The 6,000-nt window shown below is 40.6% G+C and overlaps 1 protein-coding gene across 1 annotated transcript in view; it reads left to right on the top strand.

The window, feature by feature from the left end:
• Positions 1-2,116: 2,116 nt before the first annotated feature.
• Positions 2,117-6,000, top strand: part of ITGB6 (integrin subunit beta 6) — a 50,127-nt gene continuing 46,243 nt past the window's right edge. The window contains exons 1-2 of the mRNA XM_063161976.1: positions 2,117-2,239; positions 5,380-5,547. The gene's annotated coding sequence lies outside the window, so the exon portion shown is untranslated. The remainder of the gene's footprint in view (positions 2,240-5,379; positions 5,548-6,000) is intronic.

Genomic DNA, 6,000 nt, shown 5'->3' with positions numbered 1-6,000 from the left:
AAATTAGGATTGGTGTGACCAAAGGACAATAGCTCTGCCAACAAGACAGACTTTTTTTGATCTAGCTAGCAGATGATCTGCTAGCGTCTCTCACTTTTCTGCCTCTCTCTTGCCTAGAGGACTGAAACCAGCCTGTCAGTGCAATCGTCCTCGGGGAGCTACAACTGTTTGCACAAGGTCTGAGCCCAGCCTAATTCCTACTTTAATAACTGCTTCCAGCAGCTACTTGTGAAGGCTTTGCTGGTAAACTCCATTTAATATAGCATAACTTTAAAGCAGAGATTTTTCCAGAAATGGCTGCTCTTTTTGTAGAGGTTATTTTGCACTCTAGTGGATTATTTTAGATAGTAACAAATTGTTCCTGTGTATCTTTGGTCATCAATGACTTGCAAGACCAGTATTGCAGGAGGAGGAGGAGGCCGGAAAGAGAACCTGATGGGGTTCAAACCTTGAATTCCATTTTGTTCCCCTCCCCTGTTATTTGACAGGAGTTTTGGAAGAAGAACTAACAGACATACGAAAGACCTGGCATAAAATATTGGACCAGCTTTCCAGGTGTCACTGAGGGGCAGCAGGTCCAGAGGTGTCTCTCCCGTCCAGACTTGAGAGGATCTCAACTGGCTTTAGCTTTTCATGCAAGCCTGAAGGCTACTGGCTGCCAGTCATCCTGACAAGGTGATGACTAATGGGGCAATTAACTCCCTCCCCTAACTTGCTGTCTGTCATGGCAATTGGAAAGGAAATAAGAGCACTTTTCCCTAAGGAAACAGGTTGGCAAATGGGTTTGGGTCTGTTAAAGCTTTAGTGTTAATGAAATTTCATATTAACAAAATATCAAAAAGTTGTTCCAATGAAGAGCAGGTTCAAGCCCATATTGTCTGCTTTTAAATTCCTTTTTAATTCATGTTCACATGTAGAAAAATTCACTTTATAGCCAACCTCTAATTCCACAGGAGTAAACTGCAGAATTGCCATCAGCCGCTAAGGGAGAAAGATACAGTTTTGCATTGTCCACTTCATAGAGTAGCAGCTTTTCACTGTGTAATTATTTGATTTGTGTAAAATGAGTTTAAAAGTGGCAGGCATTAGTAATTTGTTTCCATCTCCTTCAGAATGTTGTTTTTAGTTCATAAACCAAAATTGAGGCACAACTGACTGGTTGTTACTCATTATCACCAAAATCCAGCTTCTAATCATTAAAGCTGGTGCTTGCAGAGATTCCCTGTATCTCTGGTGCATTGATATTTGTACCCATAGAATCATCAAATGTAACTTCCAGACTTGCAGACATGCCCAGAGCACAAATGTCAGTTTGTGATGCATCTTTGCTGCTGAATTTCAGAAATTGGGCAAGTCAAAATTTTTCCTTAGTTCACACCTTTTAGGGAACAAGTTTTAGCAAGGATCTCAACAGGACTTCCTGAAAGGAAAAGAGAAAGGGAAAGGAGTCACCACTACTGAGCTAGCCTGCTCTTTATGGTGACCAAGAAGCAGCCAGACTATAATCCAAGAGCCACTGTGAAAAGCTACATGACTAATCTCTATTTTCATTGTGTGGTTGGTAGCAGGAAGGAGGATGCAGCACAACAGTCAATTTATTGGAAGAACAATGTAGTCATTCATCAGGGCATTATTCTGAAATAATTTAAATGACAGTAGAGCAGCCCACTCTTGACTCAAGAAAATACAAGTCATTCAAATTCCATATCTAATAAGGAAATTGTTCCACTGACTTACTGGTTGGCATAAATTACATGTAGCTAATATGTTCCTGTTGCAGACCCTGAGGACTCTTTGTTTATGCTAAATGTGAATATATTTTAGCACATGAATTACTATCCTCCTGCTTGCTTCTTGGGCGCCTCCAGAATAAGTAATACGTTGGCATAACTTTGCCATTTGTCAGCCAGCAGTCTGGTAGCACATTTGCTCGTCAATCTAATTTTAACCTTTTCTCATACGAGCACTTGGTATTCCATGTAAATCAAGCAGACAGTCTGTCATTCAATAGGATACTATCTTCATAGTCTTCTGAAGTGTGTGCTCTATTGTATGTGCTCCTTATTAAGTAGCAGAGGTAAAGTAAAACTAATATATTACTTCTGGTTTCTTAATAGCAGAATGCCAGGAATCTCTTTATTACCACAATAGAGACAAATGATATGTCTGGCAGAGGTTCTGGACAATGGGCCTGGTAATGCATTCAGCACTTTCTGAATTGAAAGGTCTGTCCTGAATGGTAAGTAGTGCAATGCATCATTATAGGCTTCAGAGCACATATTCTAGGTCTGTTCCTGTTACCACTCTAATTTGCAGCTAATAATATTAAAAAGTATGTTCAACTGATGAATTAAAAAAATATTTTTTAAACAATTTCCCTGTGATTCCAACAAATTTCTTAATAAAATAACATGCTGGCTGCAAAAGAGAATATAATTAATCATGAAATACATATAAATTAGTTAAAAATCATTTATTTTCATAATTTGCATAAAAAACATGAAAGGTATAGTGGTATATCCTTTACCTTGTAAGATTTTTCAGAAATTGATTTGGCTAGGAAAATAGTATGTTTGAAGTTTAGCTGTTTTGTCAGTGTTGCTCCACTATTAATGAATTTAATATCTTTGATTTTTTTTAAACACTAGTGCTCATTTATGCAGCCTTAATAATAATAAGATGATGATGATGATGATTATTATTATTATTATTATTAATAATAATAATAATAATAATAGGTTTATTTAGACATTTTACTGCATTGAGCATGTTAAAAAAAATAATAGCATTGCAATGAAATTATCTGTGGTGTTATTAATAATTCAGTCCTGCATGAGACCTGTAACCATTTATTGCATGGTACAATAGTTACCTGTTTTATTAATTATAAATATCATATTCTGATTTAAATTTTTCTTACAGATACTTTGAGTCTATTAGCACTACATTACATTTCACTTCACCCAGGCTTATGACTGATATAATAAAACTCGTGTATTTACTGCTCAGTTCTGTTTGAGCAGTGATTTCTGGCTCTGTGTTTGGTCTGGGGCAGACCCTGGGTGGTGCCTGCATTTGTCCCCAGCACAGTGCTCAGCAGTCCGCTCACCAGAGGGGCAAAGCTCATCCCCTCCTGAAGCCTCACAAAGTCCCTCCTCAGTCCACTCATCCTTCAGGCGCTCTTTACTTACAGATTGCACCATGCTCTGAGCCCATCCCCGCTGCCATGCCTCCTCTCCAGCAACTTCTGTGTAAAATTTACCTCTCCTGCTATAGAATTAATTTGCCTGGGCTGAATTTCTGGATATGAGTTTTATATATACATAGGATATTTGTTCAATTTCTACTACAAAGTTCTATTGATCTTCTTCTGATTGAAGCCACACTGTAATAGCAGTAAAAACATATGAAGTGCTTCCATCACTACCCACAGCATCTTTTATAATGACAAATCATGTAAAGGCTGTATTTGTCCTTCAGGATGTAAAGTGATGTAACTTAATTTAGCACTTGTTTGACCAAAAGGTTTAAGTAAACCTTGACCAAAATTAAGTAAATATCTTCAAGGATGTAGGCCTGAGGTTTTTGGCCTCGAAAAAATATATCTCAGATTAATCTGCCCCATAAAATATTCAGGTATTTCTATTACTTAATTCTGTATAACAAAGGTATGAAGGATTTTATTCTCCCTGCTTTGATAAATTTCTCACATGGGAGTTTGTTTGGTTTCTGTATCTCTGTGTTTTATGCCAGGCAGCTACATATTTTTCTCTCAGGGATGCATCTAGGCAAACTTAATACAGACTGTGAGGTAGATTGTCTTAAGCAATGACAGCATTTAATTTCATTGAGCCTCTCAAAAATAATTTTACATATGGTTTTGTTCATTTCATGTCTGGTCCTCTGGTTTACCACCACTATTCTTGCAGCTGTGAGTTTTACCTAGTTCAGGGAAGTGTATATTACCAATAAATGTTTGCTCTGAAGAAAAGAGTGAATTTCTGGGGATTAAGAGAGTCTGCATTTTATTGCAGGCAAAATATTTTCTGGTCTTAGTTATTATTTGTGCATTAAGGCACCACATAGTTGTGTTTGACAAACATCCTCTTTCCCTTCAAGTTTTCCACTCTAGATCCTTAGGGATTACTGAAGAAATAATCAATCAAGGGGACCTGAAATTACAGAATTATGTGTGGGATGTATCCAGCCTCAGATTTTTATTTAAGAAGGAAATTGATTTTTAATTCTGTGCCTGTATGAAGAAAAAAAATAATTAAAATTATGGTAATGAGTTGCTACAGCTGCAGACAACCTGGGTAATATTTTTTTCCTGAAGTACACATCTAAGTACAAAATCTCTTCTAGTTATTGGCAATATATTCCTCCAGGGATCAAGGCCAAAATCCAGCCATGTCTTTTGGAAGGTGTGTAGTAGGCAAGCACAATGGGGAAGAGTTTTGTCATTCTCTTTTTATGTGATTTTTTCACATTTGGTAGAGAAGTTTTATTGCTATTTACTCTTAGCAAGCCATTCTGTAGCTATTTATATTCAATTTTTAAAGGTATGTAATTGAATTCCCTATTCTGTCACAGACCTAGTGCCCCATTAATGTTGGTGGCTCAAGAAGTTCTTTCTGGTTGTGCAATGTACGCATCTCCAAAGCCTATCAGCCCCTGGCAGATGGGCTGCTGGCCCTGGGAGAGGCAGGGCAGGTCTCTGGTGCTGCTGAGCTGCTGCTCTCCCCCGTGGCTGTCAGGGCAGCCCAGCCCCTCTCCAGCCTCCCCTTCCCTCCCTCTGTGCTCCCCAGCTGCCGAGAGCAGCCTGGGCTTGGGCACAGCGCCGCTCAAAGGGGGTGAAGGTTGCTCAGGGGCTTCATTGCTTGGCAGGCAGGAGAGGGGAAGAGGACAGTACAAGGTGTCAGTTCCATGGCAGCACATCCCACAGGGCTTCAGCATGGCCAGAGTCAGCACAGGGGGCTCTTGCCTCCAAAGGGCTGTGCCCCAGCCAGGCATGCTGAGACAGGGCGGAACAGGAGCTGGTTTTCTTCCTCTTTGTGTCCTGAAGAGATGGGCTGGCGGCTTTATTCACTGCTGTAGGTAGAGGGAAAGTGTCAGTACTGGTGGTGAGGGGTCCTCAGCTGGGACCTGTGGGGTCTGCCCCCATGTCAGAGCAGCCTGGCCATGGGAAGGGCCCTGCTGAGCCCACTGTGCCACTGTGGGGTGCCCCAGGCACTGCAGCTTCCAGCCCCACCCCAAGAAATGCCATTTCCCTGCCTCTTCACAGGTTTTTCTAATTCTCAACTAGGTGCATTCCAAGGACAATTTTAGATCCTCTCTTCATCTCTGGCTATTTTTTATGTCTGTTCTCTTCTTTTACAGTGCTTCCCCAGCTCCTTAACTACTGCCCAGGGAAATGATGTGAGCACTGGGCTGCCTCTGCTCTTTATGCCTGGCTTCCCACCCAGCTCCTTAGAAGAGTGTTACAGCTGCTTGCTGCTCTGATTTGTAACCCAGCTGGCACCGATGCTTCCTTGTGCATTCCCTAAGGTAATTCTGCCTCCCTGCCATTTCTGCTTTTGTCTGGGGCTTGTCTGGGTTTCCTCTGTTCTCTATCCCAAACTAATTGTGTTTTGCTGCTCAGATCAAAGAACCTGGTTTTATGTCTATTAAGATGAACATACAATGTTTATGAGGAAGAAACTCCTTTGGGAAGTGTGAAAGCAGGTGCCTGTGAGGTGGAAGCACTGCCCTGCAGAAAGAGGGGAGATTAGGATTATAACAGATACAAAACTTAATTATTCCAGTGACTGTGTTGTGTATCCCTGTGCTAAGAGGACCTCTATTTCTTCCCTCTGAAATGGGAAAAGAAAGTGGTTGCTTACATCCCTATTGACGTACAGCACATAAATTCCAGTTTTGATTTTATGAACAGCCTCTATCATCCTGTCTTGTCTGGACTGCCTCATTCTCATTGTACTGTGGGGTTAGACACACTGTCAC

The sequence above is a fragment of the Melospiza melodia genome, chromosome 8 (genome assembly GCF_035770615.1).
Source record: "Melospiza melodia melodia isolate bMelMel2 chromosome 8, bMelMel2.pri, whole genome shotgun sequence".
NCBI lineage: Eukaryota > Metazoa > Chordata > Aves > Passeriformes > Passerellidae > Melospiza > Melospiza melodia.
The sequence above is the reverse complement of the archived record's forward strand: the minus strand, read 5'-3'. Positions and strand labels throughout refer to the sequence as shown.